The sequence below is a fragment of the Leuresthes tenuis genome, unplaced genomic scaffold (assembly GCF_036924035.1).
Source record: "Leuresthes tenuis unplaced genomic scaffold, fLeuTen1.0.hap1 SCAF_18, whole genome shotgun sequence".
Taxonomy (NCBI): Eukaryota; Metazoa; Chordata; class Actinopteri; order Atheriniformes; family Atherinopsidae; genus Leuresthes; species Leuresthes tenuis.
In genome coordinates, this window is record NW_027325372.1 from 28875924 (window position 1) to 28900551 (window position 24628).

Sequence of the window (24628 nt, forward strand, 5' to 3'; positions counted from 1 at the left end):
CTTTTTACAAACCATGGTCGGACTTTCACACCTTCTTGTAGCCGAACACATACGCTCCCACTATTGATTGTGTACAGTCGGGTATTTTAACCTTTTCTTACCCGCTTTTTACCAACTATGGTCGGACATTCCATTGCATGCAATACTCTCCCATGGTCCTGATTCATTACCCAAATCCCTTGGTCTCTGATGACCGCTGTGCTTGCTGACTTTCTCAAGGATGCGGTGTACAAAATCATCAGTCCCTTCACCAGGTTTCTGTTTGCAGGTGTAAATGTGGGACATATTGATTTTGGTTGGAAATTGAGTGGTGATGGCTTGACACAGTCTTTGGATGGCTGCTTCATATTGAGCGTTATCATTATGTCCTCGTTCACTGTTGGTAGGTCGCAAATCCAGTTGTAGCATACTGGCCTCTATTTTGCCGAGGTCGGTCGGTTTGAACTTTTTTGCCAATATGCGACGCAATTCAACCCCAGTCAGGCAGAATTGTGCGCAGAAATCTTGCAACTCGTCAGCAAAATGGGGTCCAGAAATCTCTGGATCTGGTAAGCATTGTTATGCTTCCATGATGTCAGTCTCAGTCCAGGGTCGATAAACCAGTAATGGTCCAGTGGGAACTGCAACTTTAACCATAGGCATGGTTTGAATCTGGTTTTGTTTTTTCTCACGTTTAGATCTCTGAAGTCCAGATTGTGGGTAAAGGATTTTTGTCACTTGCGTTAAAAGTTCTTGGGCAGGTACGCTGGAGAACCAAACGTCTTCCTTTTCCTCATCATCAGACCTATGTAACTGATGTTGTGAGAATGATGGAATTTCTTCCCGAGGGAGGATGGAAGAAGTCCCTTCTTCCCGAGAGCCAGAGGCTTGTGGCAGGGCTGGCTGTTGTTGTTGCAGGCGTCGTGGAGGGCAGGAGTCCAGGTCTGGATCCGGCACAGCTAATACTAAATTATTATCATCATTCCGTCATGGCATTTGTTTAACATTTTCCTTTCTTTCTCTTAATACACTTTATTTTTTCCAAAATTCTATACCTTTCTTACTTCTTATTTAAACTTAATTTTCTTTTTTTTGCTTCATCTCTTTCTCATATTTGCAAAACTTTCTTATTTCTAACATACTAAAAGAACCTTCAGGTGGAAAACCTCTGGACCATATGTCTTTTTCATTTCATCATGCTTAGGTCCCCCGGTAGGGTCAAAAGTCTGAGACCAACTGTTTCCCATTCTCAGACTTGGAATGGGGAAATATATTCCTTCACTCAAAGGACGTCTCCAATGAGGACCTTAATCTGAACTCACACTTCTTCGGAGTACTTCACACTTCTTCGGACTGCTTCAAAAGTTTCACTTACCCATGAAATCTCTGTCTCACTAATGACACAACCGGGAAACACTCTTTTATTCAAATAAAAACTAAAAAGCAGTCCTATCGTCTCAGACTATCATATTTCAAAAATGATCCCAGCGCTGGTATTCAAGAAAAGGACCTGCCAGTCCTCTCTCTCAGAAAAGGCCTTGGAGGTATGAGGCTGGAACAGCTACTTCAGTCCAGGCTGGCCATGCACTGCGATCCGGTCCAGAGACACCAGTCGAGGGATCCTGTTCGTGACGCCAAAATTGTGGTGGAAATTTAGTAACGCACATAGTCAGTTATTTTCTTCTGAGGAGATAAGAGGCTTTAATAATAATATATTGAAAGAGAGAACAACACAGTACAGAATACAGAGTTGCTCTGACCACTGAAGCAAAAACACACAGTTATATTGCCCGCTCATCACGTCATCTGTCTTTGGTTGATAGTTGATTGTTCTTCTAACTTTCCTCCCCAACCATCAGTTTAGGTTACCCAAAAGGAGTGTATTGCTCCATCACAAGTATGCTTCTTTCACATACAGGGTAATATGAAGAATTTTATGCCTGAAACCTATTTAGACATGCAAAAATATGAAGGACAAAGCAGTTTTAACTTGGTTTGAGTGAAGGAATTCATTTTATATCAAAATCCAGAATTGTGTAGAACTCGTGAAAAGAAGCTTATTCTTGGATTCCTGAAAAAATTTAGTGTTGTTGTTTCCTATCCTGAAAAGTACAACGTTCTTTTTTGTTTAAAGCTATTTAGACATGGATAAATATGAAGGAAAAAGCAGTTTTAACTTGGTTTGAGTGAAGGAATTAATTTTATATCAAAATCCGGAATTGTGCATTATGTCAGCAGAATTGTAGTCTGAATACCTTTATGCCAAACAGATTTGCTTTGCCAAGGGAAGTTTTATAAATGTTTATTGTTTATGTTTACAATATATAAACTAGCAGAATAATTAATTCATCCTCCTGGTCCCTCCCACCCCGGAGAGGGCAGCCAGAGACTGGCTGCAATAGGCATCCCCGCTACCTGGGACCCAACACAGGGCAGGAGGGCCTGATGTCCACCAGGCTCGGGGCCTGCAGTCACCATATTCCGGGAGCTACTGTACCCCCAGAAGGAACCCATGCCGCCCCACCCCACTCAACCCAACCCCACCCCGGAGGACCTCTACAAAAACAAACAAACAACAACAAAAATCAAACAAACAAACAAACAAATCACCCGGTCACACCAGTCGCAGCAGCGAGACCCACCATCACCCAGGCCCCCCCAGGCCCCCCCCAACAGGGGAAAAGCACACCCCCACACAGACCCCCTCCCCCTCACCGCACGCCCCAACACCCTAAAGAAAATAACCACCTGCGGACACCTTGGAGTTCCCAGAGCAACAAGGCCGGCACCAGGACCTGCACCAACCCACGCATATTGTGGCATGTCCAGGGCAACCCAGACCCCCCAGGCACAGGCAGGGCCCCGCCCCGGGCGCAAGGGAGCGGCAAGCCACCAGGTCCAGGCCCAGCTCCACCACCCACACCAGAGCGGCCCGGTCACCCGGTACAGAGCCAGCAGCCACCACCCCAAGGCCCCTAAGGGACCCCGCCCCACACCGCAAGACAGCCCCACCCGCAAGCCCCCAAAACTGCCCTCCGAGCCCGACACACAGTCCCCCCCAGCAATGACCAACCCGGTCCCCACGACCCGAGAGACCACCAGACGCCCGAAGCCACACAGCCCCCCCCAGCACACACCCAACCGCCCAGAGCGACGGGACAGCAACCCACCACCAACACTATGTGATCAAGCTAATCAGAGGGGACCAGAGAGAATTAAATTCAGCCAATTGATGTTTTGAGGAGGCAGACATTGTTTCCATGCTAATATAATCTAAAAGAAAATTTCTAAACTGGTTAATACACAGATTGTTCTTCGCTTTCCAGTTCATGAGAATAGTTTTCTTTGCTATACATAACACTGTGAGGATCATGTGTGCTAAGCTAAATTCCACGTTGATGTTGTCTAAGTCACCCAGTATGCACAGTGTGGGGCATGCAGGAATGCTACACTTTAGCCATGTTGATAGGTCCGCACAGACTTCAAGCCAGAACTTCTGGACAGGCGCACAAAACCACAAAGCGTGTGCATAATCATCAGGTGTGTTATCTGTGCAATGTGAGCAGATGTTTGAGTGTGTTAGACCCATCCTGAACATCCTTTGTCCTGTATAGTGTGTTCTATGAAGAATTTTGTATTGTATGAGCTGTAAATTAGGATTTTGAGTCATTCTGAAGGTGTTCAAACATATTTGTGGCCAGAAGCTATGACCAGAACTGATGGATAAATCTGCCTCCCATTTTGAGGATGGTAGAGACATTGTGTCATCTATCTTAGACAATAATTTATATATTTTTGATAGTAGTTTTGGGGTGCAGATGCTTAGAAATTCTGCTACCCTAATCGGGAGTTGTAAGTCTGGTTGGTGGAGGATATATTTCTTTGTTATTATAGACTTAAGTTGTTGATATTCTAGGAATTTATTGCTGCCTATCTCATGTTGTGATATGAGCTCATCAAATGAAATAAAATGTCCATTTTGGATTATATGTTCCAGATGTTTGATTCCTTTGATCTTCCAGAGAGTAAAGTTTAGCATTTTTTTGTTTTGCAGGATGTCAGGATTGTTCCAGATGGGTGTAAGCTTACACGGGACAAGTGAAGACTTTGTTATTTTAAGAAATTCCCACCAGGCTGTCAGAGAGGTGCTGATGTTAATGCTTTTGAAACATTTGTGATTTTTTACGTTTTGACTAATAAGTGGCAGGTCAGAGATTTCCAGATTATCACACAATGCTTGTTCTATATTTATCCATGTTCATCTATTGGGCTAGGTTTAAACCATTTTGATATATACCGTAACCTATTGGCTAAGGAATAGTGCTGAAAATTAGGTAAATCTAATCCACCACTGTCCTTGGTCTTCTGTAGGGTTTTTAAACTAATACGTGGTGGTTTGTTTTTCCACAGAAATTTGGAGATGCATTAATCTAGTGACTTAAACCAAGTAGCAGGTTGGTTTTATGGGGATCATTGAGAACAAATAGTTAACTTTTGGTAGTATCATCATTTTAATGGTTGTAACTCTCCCCATAAGTGATATAGGTAAGGACTTCCAACGAGAGAGATTGTCCTCTACTGTCTTTAATAATTGCACATAAATTAGCTTTGTTAGCTCTGAGAGCCTGGAGGAAATGTTTATGCCTAAATATCTAATATTTCCTGACTGTAAAGTGATCGCAGGTATATTCTGGACCCTACAGTTAATGGGCAGAACTGTGGTCTTAGACCAATTGATAGAGTAGTCAGAAAGTGCTGAGAATTTATTTATGAGTGTGATCGTGGGAGTGAGAGACGTCTGTGAGTTCTGAAGGAAAAGTAATACATCATCAGCATAAAGACTTATTTTATGCTCAATATTTTGGGGTTGGATGTCTTTAATATTTCTATCTTGTCTGATAGCAGCTGCTAAAGGTTTGATGAAAATAGCAAAAAGTGAGGGAGAAAGTGAGCAACCCTGTCTTGTACTTCTCTGCAGACTGAAGCTTGGAGAAGTTTGATCATTTGTCCTGACACTTGCATTTGGGGAGTCAGTTATTTTCTTGTGAGGAGATAAGAGACTTTAATAATAATATCTTGCAAGAGAGAACAACACAGTACAGAATACAGAGTTGCTCTGACCACTGAAGCAAAAACACACAGTTATATTGCCCGCTCATCACGTCATCTGTTTTTGGGTATAATTGATTGTTCTTCTAACTTTCCTCCCCAACCATCAGTTGAGGTTACCCAGACACACTCGTAAATACCAGCCTAACCCTGTCCCCCCTAAAGTGCAGCTATCTCATTATAACAAGCCCACCATTGTAAAGAGGAATTTAAGAAAACAGGGCAGGGTGGTACCTTGCAGCTCGGTCATTTGCAGGTTATACACAGTAACACTCAATACAATGCATATAAGAATTATTTTCCATTACATTCCTCCCTTTTGATTATAATAATACCATTATATTAATCAACCCAAAAGAAACAAGGAAAATAATAACTTTATCTGTAAAACATCAGCCTGCATTTGCACACAACGTGAGTTTAAAATGCAGGCATCATAGTAATAAAGGGTCCAATGATAAACAATCAAAACATGAACAATTAAACATGATTATCTTCATCCCTCTCTAAGTCAGCGTCACTAGAGGAAAGATTTTGAAAGCAAGAAAGTTATTTGAGTCATTTGGTCTTTTTCACACTGTTGTTTAGATGGACTACATAAAAGGATGTCATCCACATACTGCAAAAGAGCAGAGCCTGTGGTTGATTGAAGTTAATCCAGACTAGCTTTGAGGGCAGCATTGTAAATAGTGGGACTTTCACAGTACCCCTGGCATAACCGGGTAAAAGTCCAAGATCTCCCTTCAAACTAAAAAGCAAACCAAAATGGGCTATCAGGGTGCACTGGCGACAAGTCAACCACTGAGAAAAACTGTGCATCTGATGTAATTTGAGACAAAATAGTGTGTGGGTTGGGCACAGTAGGAGCATGTGGCTGAACTGCAGCATTCACCGCTTGGAGGTCCTGTACAAAACGCCATTCATCTGGCTGGCCAGCATCTTTAATCTTTTTAACAGGAAACAATGGAGTAAGCACAGGTGAATTTTCAAAAAGAACAATAACGCCTGTTTTCTGAAAAGATTGAAAAACAGGTTTAATCCCTTTAATTGCTTCAGGCTTAAAAGGGTATTGTTTTTTACATGGACAAAAGTCTGATTTAGGGGTGACAATTACTGGTTCACAGCCTTTTATCAACCCCACATCATATTTGCTCTTAGCCCAAAGATCATTGGGCACTTCAGCCAACATGGGTATTGTTGAGGTCAACCTGTACCTCTTTCCGAGTCCGTTGATGCAGTGAAGGAGGAAGACAGAGGAGACGATATAAGAATCATCACAGTTTTATTTGCGCAGTTTGCAAAGTGCGGAGAGCAGTTCAGTACAATGCATGCGAACAGCACAAAGTACGGAAAAGCTCTGTCTTTGTCTAGGGGTGTGATGTTATATAGACTTGAGTTCAGTCTCCGCCTTATGAGATGTGTGTGCGTCAATATCTTATCTCTTCCTCTATGTGTGTGCGTATGTGTACTGGTATAAGGCGTTACTTTCAGAAGACCGTTGTGGGTGCGGTCCTAGTTTTACAACATGTTGTTCTCAGAGATATTTCCTTATCAGGCTGTTGTGCAAGCACAGAAATGAGCAAGTCGGTTATACAGGATATCACCTTATACAGCTATCCTCACTCACAATACCCCCTTTTGATCTCTATTAAGAGATCACACAAATAGTTGAGTAACAATACATGACTAAAAATAAATTGAAAAACCCCACGCCCCCTTTTGATAACAACAAGATGATCACACAATCTCCGACATTCTGATGATATCGTCTTCATCTATATCAGGATCGGGAGGGTTCAGACCTTGCTTATCATTAACCCATCCTTCTCTGGCTAAGGCGACTTTCGCAGCTTTGGTTGCATTCCCATACGTATAAGTGGGCGTCCATGGCCCTGTATAACCCACCGCCTGACCCCACGAGTGGCACAGACGCTTCCACCACGTGGAGCCACCTGGCGTTCGGCGCCTTGCGCAATCTTCACTTACAAAGGAGTCAGCACAGAGATAAACATCATATCCTCTCCAACCCGCTGCATTGCCTCCGCATTTAATAACGTCGCACAAATCGAATTGAAATGCTGTGGTGGAGCCTACTGTGTAATTCAACTCCAAGCCGCCATATTGGTTCAAACAAAAATCTTGTTTTTGAGTTTGTCGTTTGGGTCGTTTGTGTGCAGGACTGGGTTCACATAACCAGAAGATCAGGGGGACAATCACGCACGTGATGGCTACACAACATGTGAGAATTTTCCAACTCCCAAACAATAACATTCTAATATGTTTCACTGTGTCTCAAGTATGATAAAAATAGCAAGCAAAACTTTCTTGGTAAGTCAGACCTTATCCGTCAGGGTGCTCTAGGCGGGGTTACCCCTAGAGGAGCTTTAAACCTTATAGTTTGTCAACATTACCCAACTCCTTAGCAAATAGCACACATTATTAAAAAGATAACATAAGGGTGATACTGCAATGATTATAACTTGGTATGACCTGTAAGAGCAAGTTTAAGCAAAGCCCCAGCAAACACGATTATGAGTATAACAAATCCAAAAATAAACGAATTCAACTGCGATGACGTCATCTGGTCCCGTTCTTCTGAGAAGCACAACTCCGGGTGCTCTTTAAGGAAAGTCAGTCGCTGGTAATATGAAGAAGGTGAGGGCTGACGTTTCCAGATGAGGGTTGAGTTGGAGCCCGGGTCTAACACCCTTCCTGCTCGTAAATGATGTCGTTGCAAGGAGGCAGAAGTGTACTACTTCTGCCTGCAAAATGCCACCAGGGGATTATTCTGCCCCTTGTTGGTTGGTGGTCTTTTCCTCTGTACCAGCCGGTACAGTGTGCAAATCTTTCAGCGCCTGGTGAGTCGCTGCTAGGGAGCGTTGAGGTTCCTCGGCTGCCGCACACTGGCTCCAATGGAACCACGTATCACCTTTCCCTTTGACTCGGACTGCGTGGGAGGTCCTCTCGGTCACCTGATAGGGCCCCGTCCACCTTGGCTCCGACCACTTTCTTTTGATGACCCTCAGCAATACCCACTCAGCCTCTGGAGCCGGCGCTGGTTGGCCCTCTCCTCTGCTACTCGCCACCTGCTTTGAAAATTCTGCAACGAGACTTTGGAGTTCATGGAAATACATTTTGTGGGTTAGGTGTTGTTCAATATGTCCTGTTCCTGGCAACTTAGATTGAGGTCCAGGAAAAGCTCTCCCTGTCTGGAGCTCATGTGGTGTAAACCTTGTGGACTGATTAACAGAGCTCCTGATGGACATTAAGGCTAAGGGCAACGCATCTAGCCAATTCATTTTGGTCTGTGCACAGATTTTAGCCAATTTGCTCTTCACTGTCTGATTCATTCTCTCAACCTTACCCTGTGATTGTGGATGGTAGACAGTACCAAACTTGTGTTTTAGCCCTAGCATGGCCTCAACCTGTTGCAACTCTTGGTTTTTGAAGTGAGTGCCGTTGTCTGACCTGATCCTTTCTGGAAATCCATGCCTGGGGATATAATGGTTGATCAGAAATTTTATTACCGACTTACCATCCTCTTTCTTGGTAGGCCATGCTTCAGGCCATCCTGAATATGCGTCCACACACATCAGAATATACCTATACCCTTTCACCGGTGTGATCATGTCTGTGTAATCAATGATGATTTCTTTCCCTGGCTTTACCTCCAATGGATAACGTCCAGGGTGTGGTTTCACTGTTGGTCTGACATTGTACTTTAGACACTCCTCGCATGACCCCACAAAATGTTTGGCCATGTCCTTTAGGTATGGATGCCACCAGTGCTCTAGATTTCTCATCATTTGAGCTACCCCCACATGTCCCACTCCATGTGCCTCCGCCAACGCTGTCTGTCTGATCCCTGGAGGTAGTATAGGTCGTCCATCTGGGCCCCTCCAGAGGCCGTGTACTTCTGTCGCCCCTCTCGCTTTCCATAATGTCTTTTCTTGTGGAGAGGCCGCAGCTTGCTCAGCTATCAGTGCGGTCATGTCTGTGTCTTTCTCTGTCTCAGCGCACATGAGGATCGCCTTCACCACATATCCTGCCGCGGTTTTAGCTGCCATATCTGCTGCGTCGTTTCCCTTTTTTGTAGGTGAGTCATTTTTCTCATGGCCCTTACATTTGATAACAGCTACTTTGCTCGGGAGTAGTAGGGCCTCCGCTAGCTCTTTCATTTCTGCCTCATGTCTGATGGGTTTATTTGTTGCGGTTAGAAATCCAGCCCTCAACCACTGTTTCAGTTCCACATGTACTGCTCCTGCTGCATAGGCTGAATCTGTGTAAATGTTTACTTCCTGCCCTTCCCCTAGCCTCAGTGCTGCTATTACTGCCAGTACTTCTGCTCTTTGTGCTGACTGCTGTCCTTCCAGTCTCTCTGTTTGTCGTGTGATCAGTTCCCCTTGCACGTCCTCTACAACTGCATATGCTGCTTTCAGTCCTTCTCGTTCATCCCTGAAGCAACAGCCGTCTGTGTACAGTTCTCTGGCCCCTGGTATCGGTTCTGTTTGTAGGTCCAGTCGTACTTTCTCCTCTTTCTGCACTCTGTCCGTACACTCATGTGGCTCACCTGTTCCTAGCTGATCTGCCATGTTTATGCCTTCATGAGTGAAAGTCAGGTTTGGTGCCTCGAGAATTTTGCTCAGTCGTCTTTGTCTCAGAGCAGTCAGCGTAAAAGTCTGTGAGTTCACATAGGCCACAACGCTATGTGTGGTCAGAATGTGCAGTTGATGTCCCATGACAATGTGTGCAGTTTTTTGAATGAGCTTCGCTATCCCTGCTGCCTGTTGTGTACACATAGGATGGCGCTTTTCCATATTGTCTAGCATCACACTGATATACATTAGTACTACTCTCTCACCCCCTTTTCTCTGGAACAGGACGCCATTAGTGCAAAGTTCTGTTCCAGAGACATCCAAGTAGAATGGTAAGCTATAATCGGGTATAGCTAGGTCTGCTGCTGTGGAGAGGGCCTGTTTTAGTGCAATAAAGGCTTCCTCCGCCTCCTGAGTCCAATTCAGGGTCGCTGACAGGTTGCGCATGCCTTGTTCTTTCACTAGGGCCCGCAGAGGTCTAGTTAAGCCGGTGTAATTGGCTATGTAAGTCCTACTATAGCCCGTCAACCCTAAGAAAGACAACATGTCCTTTACCTTCACTGGCTTAGTGTGATGGAGAATAGTAGACCTGTGCTGAGGGGAGAGCCCTGCTCCTTTTTGGGAAATTTGCCTGCCCAAAAACGCTACCTGCCGCCGTGCAACCTGAAGTTTGGCTTTGCTGACCTTGAACCCTGTTCTTGCAAGATGTAAAAGGACATTTTTAGTTGCTTCCAAACACAGAGCCGCAGTGGGCGCTGCCAACAGCAAATCATCTACATACTGAACGAGAGTCACCTGCTCTGGTAGTGGGCAATCACTCAGGATATCTTTTAAAACCTGGTTAAAAATCCCTGGGGACAAAGCGAACCCTTGTGGCAGCCTGGTGTACTGTAGCTGCTTGTGCTGATATGAAAACGAGAAAATGTGCCTGCAGTCTTCCGCCAAGGGAAGACAAAAGAATGCATTAGCCAAGTCAATGCAGGTAAACCACTCATGTTTAGGATCCAAATTGGTTAGAGCCACATATGGATTCGGAACAGGAACTGTAGGAGTGAGGAGAATATCGTTGATTGCCCGTAGGTCATGTGCCATGCGATATTTACCTGTCCCTTTCTTTACAATAGGTAAAATGGGTGTGTTCCACTCTGAGGACGAGGGTTCTAACACCCCCTTTTGTAACAGGCCATCAATAGTGTCCCTAAGTCCTTCTTCCGCCTGAGGTTTATGAGGATACTGCCTTATCCAAATAGGGGGACCCACACGCACCTGGAATGTAATGGGCTTGTACTTAACTTGTCCAACATCTGTCGGACCCTGTGCCCATAGGTGTTCAGGGAGGCTGGCGAGTAGAGCTGCCGCCTCCATGTGATCTGTACGTTCACGGCCATGATGTCTAGAGATCTGTGCATGCTCTAATGTGACTGTATCTTCCCCTGAAACCTGAATGCGATATGTGCGAGCTTGCGCAGAATACTGAACTTGTGGAAGTTGTGTATTTACCCAATCGGATTGTAGGAGTGCCCGTTTAACAATACTCCCTAGCTCTTTTGCCTGATGCTGTGGGTGTAATGCCAATGATACATGTGGGGCCGCTTCTTCTGCCATCATATACCAGGGAAGTTGTGCAGAGGTCAGGGCAACACCTGCCGCCACGCCTTCAGGCGCCACATAAATATTATGTGTCTTAATTTGCCAATCTCGACCTTCAAGTTGGTCCTGAAAATTTTCCTGATACCAATCTGTCTGTAACCCATCATAGAATAGAGTAACATGGGGGGAATCTGGAGGTGAGACATAGGGTTCGAGTTGGGAAATCCAGGGTTTCCACTGGAGGTAAGCCGAGAGGATACCACGCTGCTCAGATGTTTCCGGCTGTAATAGACCCCAGTATATGTCCGCGTATTGTTCATTCACTGGCTGCACAAGATATTGACCAGTGATGTTCTCCATCGGTCCAGAGCACGGCAAATGAGATCCATCAGGCATGACAACAACCAGGCCATCGGCGCTGCAGAGTATCGTGGCCCCCAGTTTTATCAGGAGATCTCTTCCCAGCAAGTTCATCGGTACAGAAGGTGAATGTACAAATGGATGTGTCACAGTCTGTTTTCCCACCTGGGTGAGTAGCGGCTTAGTGAACGGCAGTGTCTTTTTCTCCCCAGAGAAGCCCATAAGCGTGATGGTACGTGATGACAGGGAACCAGATGGTACAGCTTTCAATGTGTAACATGTGGCTCCAGTGTCAACCAAGAAAGGCAGATCTTTTTTCTCAATCTGAACTGACAGCATCGGTTCTGCCGTAGTGATGCTGTCTGAGAGTCTCTGTGGGGTGTGTCAATACTGACCGGACTGGTCAGGGTTCTCCCCATTGTCCCACAATGGGAGCTGACCAGCAGCAGCTGCTCCCCAAGGCTGCTGAGGATACATAGGTGCAGTAACAGGAGGTCCGGAGCCGCGACCCCTGCCTCTCCCAGGAGGACCACTATCCACACCTTTCTGTGCTCTTGGATTATGTGGGCAGCTTCTTATCCAATGATTAGGGTCTCCACAGAGATAACAACAACGAGTCTCCCCTGACTGTCCTCTTCCTGTACCGCCCCTTAGTCCCCGACCTCTCCCCCAAAGCCTCCACCCCGCATTTGTCCTCCCCCATGTCTTCTCCCGCCTGATGGGGGCTGCGGTACCCATGGTGGGACCGGAAATAAATCAGGAACCTGTGGTGGCTCGGCAGCCAACATGACCCTCGCAGCTTCCCCTTTTTGTTTTTTATCTTTATCATTACATTTCTGTCTGGCTTCCGTTAATTGTAATTTTAACAGCTGAACCTGCAATTCTTTTAAGTCATCCTGTTCTTTCTGTGTATTATCTTGTGCACGGGTGAGATGGTGAATTAAGTGTTTCTCCCAGACATGTGATTCAGCACCGAGCATGTCCGGGTTATTAACCATGGCTGTTTTGACATTCTCCGGCACTCCATCCAGTATAGCCTGTCTAAACCACTCCCTCTGAGCTCCAGCTCTCCCTGGGTGGCATCCTGTGTGTTTCAACCATAAATCCTTGCTCTGATCCACATACTCCCTGGGATTTTGTTTGGGGTCCCATCTCATCTTTGGCATTACGGTGGCGTTAGGTAGTGGATATTTTTCTCTCATAGCTTTCCCTATTTCAGTGCTATGATGCGTGAAAGGGGTGTCATCTGTCACCCTGTCTGTATGAGCGATAGTCTCAATTTCTCTCATGTCCCCACCCGTCATGCATCGTCCTGCAATAGCTCTAAAGTCCCCCAATGCCAATTTCTGTCCTGCCGTCAGAGAATCCAATTTGCTGAGCCACAAATTTCCACCCTCAGCTACAGGTGGTAATTTCTCCACTATGGCCTGTATGTCCCCTATAGTAAATGGTCGGTACCGGTCACCTTGTCCTGGTACTGCTGTTAGTGGGTACATTGTGACCGGAAGGATTGTCCCACCACGTCGGCGCTGGCTAACTCTTCTGCCTATCGTATCTGTCAGTTCCTCTGCCGCCTTCATTCCTTTCTCTACACTTCTCACCAGTCCGTCCCTTTTTTGACAGAGCTCTTCTATCTCTCTCCGACATAACTCATCTAGCTCTCTCTCTTTCCTGACGGCTGAATCTTCCTCCTCTTCCCTCCATGATCCTGCCAAGCTAAAACTTACTGGTACTTCTTGTCTTTCACCTTCCCACTGTCCCTTTCCTTGAAAAGAAGCTGTCCCTGCTGCTTCTGCTTCCTCCTCACAATCTGAAATCTCACTTCCCCTCATGACCTGCCTCCGTGGCTGTGGTGTGACTTCTCGTTCTACCGTGGGCTGTGGAGCCTGTTCCCTTGCCCGTCTCTGCGAGAATGGGTCTGGGGGCGCCGAAAGGTTATCACCTGTGAAGGGGTTATAAGAGGATTTGGACGTCGTCCCTGTCCTTACTGAAGTCTCAGCGGTTGATGCTGTAGGTGTGGCTGCACCTGCTTCAGTCACACTGTCACTTACAAGTGTCTCTTCTGAGGATCCAACCTGAAGTGTACCACTAGTCACATATAGTGTGGGATATAACCCTGGTGTCGGTGCAGCAGGCGGTGCATATGGAGGTGGCCATGTAGGAGTGTCAGGTGCAGTTACCATTTGTTTGCCTCCTGGTTTTCCTGCGTTCTCATGGAGATGTCTCACACTTTGCCAGAAGACCGCCAGCTCAGACCAGCCCCGTCGTCGCTCCTCCTGCTCTTTCGCCTCCTTTTTTAATTTCGAACGTTGCAGCACACCTGCCTTTTGTCCCTGCTCTGCCAGCTCTTCTTTCCTCACCTTACATTCTTTCTCCTTTTCCCACAACCAGGCCCCTAACGGACCGGGGTCTGACATTTTCTTGCCCTTATATCTCACCAATTGTTCCACTTGTCCCTTTATGTCGGCTAATTTCCTGTCCCTACCCTTTTTAGGTAACACTGCCCCTGCTGCTTTTAACGTATTCTCTAACTGCAGCTCGAGGGGCCTCCAGGCACCCGTACCTGGGCCCCATCCCCCATCATCTATTTCCCTGTCAAACTCTCCCTCCATTTTACTTCTCTTTTTCTAAATTCTGAGGCCAGCCGGTTTGTATGACGTACGTCCGAGCAACAGGCCTTGTAAGGTGATGATTTATTAACGGCCAGTCAGTTTGTATGGCATAACACCCGAGCAACTGACCCTTTTGACAAACCAAGCCACTTATGTTAGCACCGCTAGGTTTCGATGGCTCAGACAGATTACGTTATCACCGTTAGGTTTCCTCTGTCTGATTGTCGAGTTTGTCAAGACACCGTTTTATGCACCATTCACCTTTAGACACCTCAGAATTTTATTCTTCCCACAGCCCGCTTCTCCTTATTTCTCTCAAACAAATACAAAACACACAAAACACGTTAAAATCTTCACACACTCTTTCAAAATGCATTTATAGAAAAAATACCTCAGGAACCCTGTTCCTGTACTCTAGTATAGGGGACTCTAGCCCCAAACAGACTTCAAGAATTTATGAGGAGTATAACCTCAAGGGACTCTAACCCAACTCCGTAGAGTATACTACTTTAGGGGACTCTAACCCCAAACAGACTTCAAGAATTTATGAGGAGTATAACCTCAAGGGACTCTAACCCAACTCCGTAGAGTATACTACTTTAGGGGACTCTAACCCCAAACAGACTTCAAGAATTTATGAGGAGTATAACCTCAAGGGACTCTAACCCAACTCCCTAGAGTATACTACTTTAGGGGACTCTAACCCCAGGGACTCAAACCCAGTAGAATTCGGGGTGTCTTCACCTCCCCGGGACTCTAACCCAGCAGCCTCTCAGGCTTCCGGTTCCTCGTCAGGCAACCGGTGGGGTCCGCCACGACCAAAGACAGTCTGTTTTATCCTCTTTTATATTCACTTTTCTCTTATATTTTCACGCAGTTATCGACATTAATTCTTATCGTCTTTTGCTGATTCAACCACCAGTTTCAGGACAGGACACGTTGTTTTAAAATATTCAATGTGCAGAGTTTGATAAAACAGGTTCTGCTTACCTCTGTGTTAACGTGCCGGCACGTGTCCCGTCTCTGTCACCGTGAAGGAATCTTTTATCCGAATGAACTCCGTCCTCTCCTCACCACATCCCGAACGAGCCCCCAAAATTGTTGAGGTCAACCTGTACCTCTTTCCGAGTCCGTTGATGCAGTGAAGGAGGAAGACAGAGGAGACGATATAAGAATCATCACAGTTTTATTTGCGCAGTTTGCAAAGTGCGGAGAGCAGTTCAGTACAATGCATGCGAACAGCACAAAGTACGGAAAAGCTCTGTCTTTGTCTAGGGGTGTGATGTTATATAGACTTGAGTTCAGTCTCCGCCTTATGAGATGTGTGTGCGTCAATATCTTATCTCTTCCTCTATGTGTGTGCGTATGTGTACTGGTATAAGGCGTTACTTTCAGAAGACCGTTGTGGGTGCGGTCCTAGTTTTACAACATGTTGTTCTCAGAGATATTTCCTTATCAGGCTGCTGTGCAAGCACAGAAATGAGCAAGTCGGTTATACAGGATATCACCTTATACAGCTATCCTCACTCACAGTATCGAAGACAAATCTGTTTCAGATAAAAAACATGCTTCAAAATGTGATTCTGTGGTAGGAATTAAGTCCACAGTTCTTTGACAATGCATTGTACTCAAAAATGTTTTTTTGTATGCTGACAATCGTTCAGAAAACATCAAATTTGGATCAGCAGGTGAAACAGTCCACTCCATTTCTTTCTGACATGTAGCAACAAACTCTCCCACACCTTGTCACTGCCAGTGTGTACGTTTGGCCAAGGAAATGTGAGGGCGAGTACCACAAACATTAAAAAAATCGAAGTGCTCTGGAGTGAGCGACACAGCCAATAAAGTAGGCGCACATATTTTTTCACTTCTTCTCATAGTCATTGTCAGGCCCCAAAGAAATGTGTGATGTGCAGTGCAAATCAGTAGGTTGCATGAAATCAGAAAGGGGTGAAACTAACGCTTTTGCTTCTTCCACTAGTTGTTGTGAAAAAGGAGAGCTGGGAAGTTTCCACTCATAAGCATATGTAAGTGCCGATGAATCAAACTGCACTGCTGTGAAAACTTTGTCAGGCTGTAACATAACCTTAACACCCTCTGGTGTAGAAGTTAAAATAATGCCTAATTTACACATGAGATCACAGCCCATCAGGTTAATGGGACACAACTCTGATAACAAAAATGAGTGTTTGAAGGAGAGCTCATCGGGAGTGACAACACGCAATGGGCATTGTCATTTTCTCTTTCACAACCTGGCCTGATGCAGACATACAGTAAACGTGGTTTCCACTTAACTTTGGAGGACAATCAAACTCCCCTGACGTCACTACTGATGAACATAAGTTCCTATATTCTGAGAGAAATATCTTTGCTCTAGGACGGAAATAGCATGCAAAACTTTACTACGTGAATCACAGTCGGCAAGCGTTGCTTCACTACACAGAGCAGGAAAAATGTGTGAGTGTGTTTGTGCTATCACCCATTAGTGGAGGCTCCGCTGCCGCGTGACGTCCAGAACCTGCCTCCCACCCTCAGTCAGCCTTTTGCCCAATTTCATCACTTTTTAGCTGTGGACAGTCCTTCTTCCAGTGTCCAGTCTGGCCACAGTAAAAACAAATATTCGGATCATAGCTCTGGCGTGGCCCATTTCGACCTCCTCTCCCACACGTCCACGTCTTCGACTTCGGCCTCGTCCTCTGTTTACACCAACTGCGTAATACATGGTCATGGTTGCCAAATGCAGCTCCTTTTCACACTTGTCCCTTTTGGTTGTCTTACGCGTCTCAACTTGGTTCTGAGCATGGCGAGCATATCGGCGAACGTCAGCCAAACGAGGACCCTCACACCATCCCACGTAAATGTTCTTTACTTCAGTGGCGACATCTATATAATATTGTCTGGGTCCCGTTAAAACATGTATTTTTCCCATCTAATTCCTTGTTTGCTTTAAAACAAGTATTCCCCATTTTCTATCCCTTCAGTAGCCAACCAGTTTGTATGGAGTACACTGGAGCAACTTGACTGATCAGTAAAACACTGCTTTTGTTGTCACCGCAAGGCTTCCCCCGTCGGTTGTTTCACTGAGACACTACTGAGTAACTACAACTCAACACAGTTTATACACATAACATTCATATACATACTAACAAACAAACAAACAATAATTTATCGCAATTTTCTCATCTCTGTTTGAACGTACACCCAGGTAAATATTCCTGTAGTCTTCTCATACCGACTATGGACCCATTCATTGTTTAACTTCACTGTTTTGCAAATCCTAATTGAATATTACACATTGACATTGAACTTTACTGGATAAGCAGGTCTTCATTGCATTCAGCAGCCTATATGTGAGCATCTATGTGTAAGCTGTTCTTCTTTGCATTTATCAGCAGCAAGCAATTCTTCACTGCACATGCATATGTAAATAGTAAAACAATTCCAATGTGTTAGCGAAACCTTCTATATCACAGTGGTTTCTAAGATCTATTTTAAGTTCTTTGCCATCAGTGAGATGACATAGTTTACAAAGTGTGTCAAATTATCACTGAAGATCTTTTCAGGAATTTCAAATCTAGAAATGAGTTATTTTACGCGTGATTTTGCTACTGAGAGTGCATCTGCTTGTGCACATGGAAATATTTCAGACCATTTGGTAAAAACCTCTGTTGTCACTGAGCAGAATCGTTTCCCTTAACATTAATTTAGTTCAATGAAATCTACACAATAATGAAATAATGAAATACAAACAAATATGTTGAAAAAGATACACTGGCTTAGGGAATTATCTTCGTTTTGGTCTTAGATTGCCCTGTGGAATGTATTTTGCACATATTTGACCTGCTAGACAAAACTTTATTAATTTATTTATTCTAAAAAAAAAAATTCAATAATTAGTAAAACCATATGCTGTAAAAACCTTGTTCATTATTGCTTCCATCCCTCCTGTTGAGACATGACATGGTCCGTGGCTCAATACTGCAGCATATTTAAACAAATTCTTTGGCAGTATGGTTTTCCTTCCGGTCATTCATACGAGTCTATTGTAGATGGCAATTGAATAACATCTAATAATGCTAAAATATTTGTAGTTTATACATTTAGCTGTGGATGTCAACATACCTGTTTTTCCAATGCTGTGTTAACACATGTACAGTTGAGAAGGCATACTGACTGTCAGTGTAAACGTTAACAACCTTTTTGTTATTTAATTTACAAGCTTCAGTTAAAGCTACCAATTTGACTGCTTGAACAGAGTAATTTTTTGGTAGTGGTTGTTTTAAGAAAACTTCAGTTTCTGTTACTACTGCAAATCCTGTAGCATTTGTGCCATCAGGGTTTTTTGCTTGACCTGTTGAATAAATATAGTTATTTCTGCATTTTCATAACGTATATCAGTTAAGTCTGGCCTGGGTAAAACACTGATGGTTATTTCTGACATGCAATCATGAGGCTTTCCATCTGTGGGGTAGGTAGCAGTGTGGATGGATTAAGTGTAGCACATCTCTCGACAACAAGGTGTGGCTGTGAAAGAAGAACTGTTATGTAGGAGAGATGTCTGGTAAAGATATTTTGTTAAGTAACCATATCACAGCCACTGCATGAGGTACCTTAAGTGTTAATGGGTGAAATAACACCATTATTGTTGATGCCTGCACTGCCAATGGCTTCTGGCCATTGATTCAAAAGTACGATCTCGTCCCTTTTTCCCCCTTTCAGTGGACACTGGCCCCTAATTACCGCAATTCAGCAGGGGGTCTTTCATTAGGAGTACTGGACTCCCCCGTGCACGGTTTCAGCTCCGACCCTGGAAAGCGGAAAAAACGTTGAGATCTGGTTTGAGGACCCAATTGTTGAGAAAAGTCTCTCAATGAGACTCAGAGTTGCTGGAGTCAGTTAATGCAAATGTTTAATCTTGCAGCAAGTTCAAGAATGTGTGTGTGTGTGTGGGTGTATGTGTGCGAACGTGTGTGAGTTTGTGTGTGTGAGAGTTTAAAGAACCTGTTATCCACAGGCAGGTCTTAACTAGTATGGCACAGGTCCAGCCTGTCTCATCTTTTTTGGAAGGTCCAGTGCTCGGCCGTAACCCTTCTGTCTGTTTGGACTCTCACATACATTCGGTTAATCATAGAAAAACGAGAACAAAACTTTTTAGCCCCTTAAATTCATAAAACAGACATGGTGCAGTTATTTCCATTCTAGAAAATAAGAGTAATCACCACCATTCCTATAAATTCTGGATATTCTAACAATCTGAATCTTTTTTAAATGTTCGATGAAGCCCTTTGCTGTTCTGTTTAGAGACTCAGCTGATCATAAACCAAGTTTTGCTCTTGAACCAAGCTTCTAAACTCTTCACCTTTTTCATTTCTCAGTTAGTATTCACTTTAAAACTGATTAAAAGAAAAATTAAATAGACTTAGAGACTTAGACTTCCTTTATTGTCATTGCACAAAAAACACAAGGTGAATCTTGACAACGAAATGTCGTTACTTGGCTACCAGTGTAACAGAGCTAGACCTTATTCCTATACAATAAATATGTTTTCTATAACTAAGAGCTAAGAGCTAACTATATGCAGGGTAAATAAGTATATATATATTCATGTATATTGCACTAAGTTATTGATATATTGCACTAATTGTCAAAAGAAACATTAAAAATTGCACTGAGTTATTGCAAAGAGAAACATTAAATATTGCACTGAGTTATTGCCTATCAACAAATGTGGGATCTAAACTCTAGTGCTTTCTCTAAAATAATTTCCTTTCTCAATTCAGAAATGTGTGTGTGTAAGTCACAACACCCGTGACACCAAAACGGCTTTCTTTTCTCTCTTTTCTCTACACTCTGCACTGTGAGCACACACACCAAATCAGAAAGGCTTTTTTCTCTCTTTTCTACATTATGGACTGTGGGGACAGTCCATAATGTGTGCCAGGGCGTTGTCTCACGTATTAGATTATGCTTAAGATACGAATGGGTTTATCAGTCACATCAGAATCCATACATACTGATCCTCCCGTAATAAAATGGTCGGATCTTATCAAACACACTTTGTTTCTTGTGACAAGTCAGCGAAACAGCGTATACACGTCAAGACACTGAATCAAGTTTGCCACAAGAACTCATAAGTTTGGCAGTATTGCTCTGCCGTCAGCAATCATACACCCATTTTATTTTCATGAGACATGTGCAGGCACCTGTTCATCTACTGTTCTATCACTATGAATTAGTTTATCTATTATCAATAAGGATACTTCTACAACTACTATCAAAGTATGTCCGGACTTCTTATGTTGTCAGTTGCTATATATGAATAAGTGGGTTGCTACTGAAAAGCATTAAGCATGTCACACAGCCCAAACATATAACATTTCAGGACACACCACACAGTTAACAACCACAGTGAAGCGTGTCAAAGCCCAAACATGTAACATTCAACAGGACACTTACACAACACATTCAAATCAAACAGTCAGACAACATACAAGAACATATACCCCAGCCGGCATTGCTCCCTGCCTATTTTCCTACAACTCACTATGTGTGCGCACACCTTTATTCACAAACTCTTCAACTTATACTCTTTTACCGAAGCTGCTACAGCTCGATTGGCCAAATACCCTTAGATCCTATTTCGGTGAATTTGACATCTGCCTTGTATGTAAAAGATTAGCGGTTTAGCAGTTTTAATTTAGTTTGAGTGAAGGAATTCATTTTATAGCAAAATCCGAAATCGTGAAGAACTCATGAAAGTAAGCTTATTCTCGGATTCCTGAAACTTTAGATTTGCTCTTTCTTTTACTGCAAAGTACAACGTTGAGCAGCACTAATGAGTTGTTTCTATTTTTGGCAGGCTTTACCTTTGCGGATGAAGCCCTTTCTGTCTGTGCAAAAGAAATCTTGTTACTGTGCAGAGTGACTTCTCTGAGTAGAGTCGCCTTACTTGTTGCGACTTTGCCGATGTTCGAAGCTGGAGTGCAAAGTTGTTGCTTGAATGGTGCTCGCTGGAGCGTGTGGTAGTGTAAAGTTATACCATTTAAAAGGGCTGAAGAGTGCTCAGTGCAGCGGGTGGGCGGAGGTGCAAAGTGACACTATGGCCATAAAAAGAACACCGCTACAAGTGCGCATTGTGCCAGGAAGGGCCCTCGGACGTGAACCAGTGGACAGTTATCGCTTCTCTGCCTTTTGGCTAAGATCAAGTGTAGTATCTGTTCTTATCAGTTTAATGTCTGATATGTCCTCTATGCGAGGACTACATATTAAATGGATTTTTATCAATAGGAGTTGAAAAAGGAGCTTGCTCCGTTCACTCCAAGCATCGACCCGGTACTGCAGTGCCGCTGGGAACGGTGCGCTCTCCTCTGCTCTTGTGAAAAAGCAAACAGCGGTGCAGGGTGGAAGTTTCAGGGAGCCTAAGATGAAACTTTCTTTTAATCTGCTGAGAAAAGAGAGTGAATGCGAAGCAGACTTTAATACGGCTCTGGGAGCGAGCCGAGTGAGGGCTAACCGGGACAATTGCTTGAAAGAAACGCGACACCGAATGAGCAGTCAGAACAAAGCCTCAATACGGTGTTCCCGTGTTGTTTGTGGCTGCCTTGTCTTTTGCACAGAGTAAAAGACAAGGCAGCCATCGAATAGGGCCCGATTGTTCCTACTTGGTCAGCCGAGGAGCAAGGGGGGGAGCAAGCGTCTCAACCAAGCAAAGCTCACCATGGGGAAGGTGGCTATGCCAACTAGCCTGATGCCCTGCTCCCGCAGTGATGGATAATCGTACACTGGTTTCTCTTCATAATGTACAAGTCTTTCGCCTTTTACTAAAGACTTCCGTGGAGAGCAGCACTAATGAATTGTTTCTATTTTTGGCAGGCTTTACCTTTACGGGTGAAGCCCTTTCTGTCTGTGCAAAAGAAATCTTGTTACTGTGCAGAATGACTTCTCTGAGTAGAGTCGCCTTACTTGTTGCGACTGTGCCGATGTTGCTTGAATGGTGCTCGCTGGAGCGTGCGGTAGTGTAAAGTTATACCATTTAAAAGGGTTGAAGAGTGCTCAGTGCAGCGGGTGGGCGGAGGTGCAAAGTGACACTATGGCCATAAAACGAACACCGCTACAAGTGCGCATTGTGCCAGGAAGGGCCCTTGGACGTGAACCAGTGGACAGATATCGCTTCTCGGCCTTTTGGCTAAGATCAAGTGTAGTATCTGTACTTATCAGTTTAATATGTGATATGTCTATGCAAGGACTACATATTAAATGGATTTTTATCAATAGGAGTTGAAAAAGGAGCTTGCTCCGTTCACTCCAAGCATCGACCCGGTACTGCAGTGCCGCTGGGAACGGTGCGCTCTCCTCTGCTCTTGTGAAAAAGCAAACATTTTTCGAATATCCAACCGCACATGATCATAAGTGGGAGAAGAGGTGTTCAGCTGCAAGAAGGTGTGAATGTCCACCCATAATTCCTCAAAAATGGGTAAGAAAAGGTGCGAATGCCCAACCATACATCATCAAAAGCTAGAGAGGTGGTGTTCGGCTGTAAGATGCTGCGAATGTCCGACCATAGTTGGTAAAAAGCGGGTAAGAAAAGGTTAAGGCATTCAGACCTTGCTTCACCTGCTTTTCACCAAATATAGTCGGACATTCACACCTTCTTGCAGCCGAACACTTCCGCTCCACCTTTTAGTTTTCTATGGGGCATTCACACCTTTTTTTACACCGCATTTTATAAAAACACCACAGGAACACCGTATTGAGATTTTGTTCTGACCGCTCATTCGGTGTCGCGTTTCTTTCAAGCAATTCTCCTGGTTAGCCCGCACTCGGCTCGCTCCCAGAGCCGTGTTAAAGTCTGCTTCGCATTCACTCTCTTTTCTCAGCAGATTAAAAGAAACTTCCATCCTGCACCGCTGTTTGCTTTTTCACAAGAGCAGAGGAGAGCGCACCGTTCCTTTTTCAAATCCTATTGATAAAAATCCATTTAATATGTAGTCCTTGCATAGACATATCACATATTAAACTGATAAGTACAGATACTACACTTGATCTTAGCCAAAAGGCCGAGAAGCGATATCTGTCCACTGGTTCACATCCGAGGGCCCTTCCTGGCACAATGCGCACTTGTAGCGGTGTTCGTTTTATGGCCATAGTGTCACTTTGCACCTCCGCCCACCCGCTGCACTGAGCACTCTTCAACCCTTTTAAATGGTATAACTTTACACTACCGCACGCTCCAGCGAGCACCATCGGCACAGTCGCAACAAGTAAGGCGACTCTACTCAGAGAAGTCACTCTGCACAGTAACAAGATTTCTTTTGCACAGACAGAAAGGGCTTCACCCGCAAAGGTAAAGCCTGCCAAAAATAGAAACAATTCATTAGTGCTGCTCTCCACGGAAGTCTTTAGTAAAAGGCGAAAGACTTGTACATTATGAAGAGAAACCAGTGTACGATTATCCATCACTGCGGGAGCAGGGCATCAGGCTAGTTGGCATAGCCACCTTCCCCATGGTGAGCTTTGCTTGGTTGAGACGCTTGCTCCCCCCCTTGCTCCTCGGCTGACCAAGTAGGAACAATCGGGCCCTATTCGATGGCTGCCTTGTCTTTTACTCTGTGCAAAAGACAAGGCAGCCACAAACAACACGGGAACACCGTATTGAGGCTTTGTTCTGACTGCTCATTCGGTGTCGCGTTTCTTTCAAGCAATTGTCCCGGTTAGCCCGCACTCGGCTCGCTCCCAGAGCCGTGTTAAAGTCTGCTTCGCATTCACTCTCTTTTCTCAGCAGATTAAAAGAAAGTTTCATCTTAGGCTCCCTGAAACTTCCATCCTGCACCGCTGTTTGCTTTTTCACAAGAGCAGAGGAGAGCGCACCGTTCCCAGCGGCACTGCAGTACCAGGTCGATGCTTGGAGTGAACGGAGCAAGCTCCTTTTTCAACTCCTATTGATAAAAATCCATTTAATATGTAGTCCTCGCATAGAGGACATATCAGACATTAAACTGATAAGAACAGATACTACACTTGATCTTAGCCAAAAGGCCGAGAAGCGATAACTGTCCACTGGTTCACGTCCGAGGGCCCTTCCTGGCACAATGCGCACTTGTAGCGGTGTTCTTTTTATGGCCATAGTGTCACTTTGCACCTCCGCCCACCCGCTGCACTGAGCACTCTTCAGCCCTTTTAAATGGTATAACTTTACACTACCACACGCTCCAGCGAGCACCATTCAAGCAACAACTTTGCACTCCAGCTTCGAACATCGGCAAAGTCGCAACAAGTAAGGCGACTCTACTCAGAGAAGTCACTCTGCACAGTAACAAGATTTCTTTTGCACAGACAGAAAGGGCTTCATCCGCAAAGGTAAAGCCTGCCAAAAATAGAAACAAC

At 44.5% G+C, this 24628-nt stretch overlaps 6 non-coding genes across 6 annotated transcripts; 3 read left to right on the top strand and 3 right to left on the bottom strand.

Annotated features, from left to right (window-relative positions):
* The first annotated feature begins 21420 nt into the window (after positions 1 to 21420).
* On the top strand, positions 21421 to 21611 carry LOC140276162 (U2 spliceosomal RNA). The gene has a single exon (XR_011908842.1). It is a non-coding gene; the product is annotated as a U2 spliceosomal RNA (small nuclear RNA).
* A 410-nt stretch (positions 21612 to 22021) lies between these two features.
* LOC140275774 (U5 spliceosomal RNA) lies at positions 22022 to 22135 on the top strand. Its single transcript, XR_011908491.1, has one exon. It is a non-coding gene; the product is annotated as a U5 spliceosomal RNA (small nuclear RNA).
* A 275-nt stretch (positions 22136 to 22410) lies between these two features.
* On the top strand, positions 22411 to 22598 carry LOC140275972 (U2 spliceosomal RNA). Its single transcript, XR_011908669.1, has one exon. It is a non-coding gene; the product is annotated as a U2 spliceosomal RNA (small nuclear RNA).
* A 529-nt stretch (positions 22599 to 23127) lies between these two features.
* Positions 23128 to 23313, bottom strand: LOC140276212 (U2 spliceosomal RNA). The gene has a single exon (XR_011908880.1). It is a non-coding gene; the product is annotated as a U2 spliceosomal RNA (small nuclear RNA).
* Positions 23314 to 23577: 264 nt separating this feature from the next.
* LOC140275826 (U5 spliceosomal RNA) lies at positions 23578 to 23691 on the bottom strand. Its single transcript, XR_011908538.1, has one exon. It is a non-coding gene; the product is annotated as a U5 spliceosomal RNA (small nuclear RNA).
* A 410-nt stretch (positions 23692 to 24101) lies between these two features.
* LOC140276223 (U2 spliceosomal RNA) lies at positions 24102 to 24292 on the bottom strand. Its single transcript, XR_011908882.1, has one exon. It is a non-coding gene; the product is annotated as a U2 spliceosomal RNA (small nuclear RNA).
* Positions 24293 to 24628: the final 336 nt, after the last annotated feature.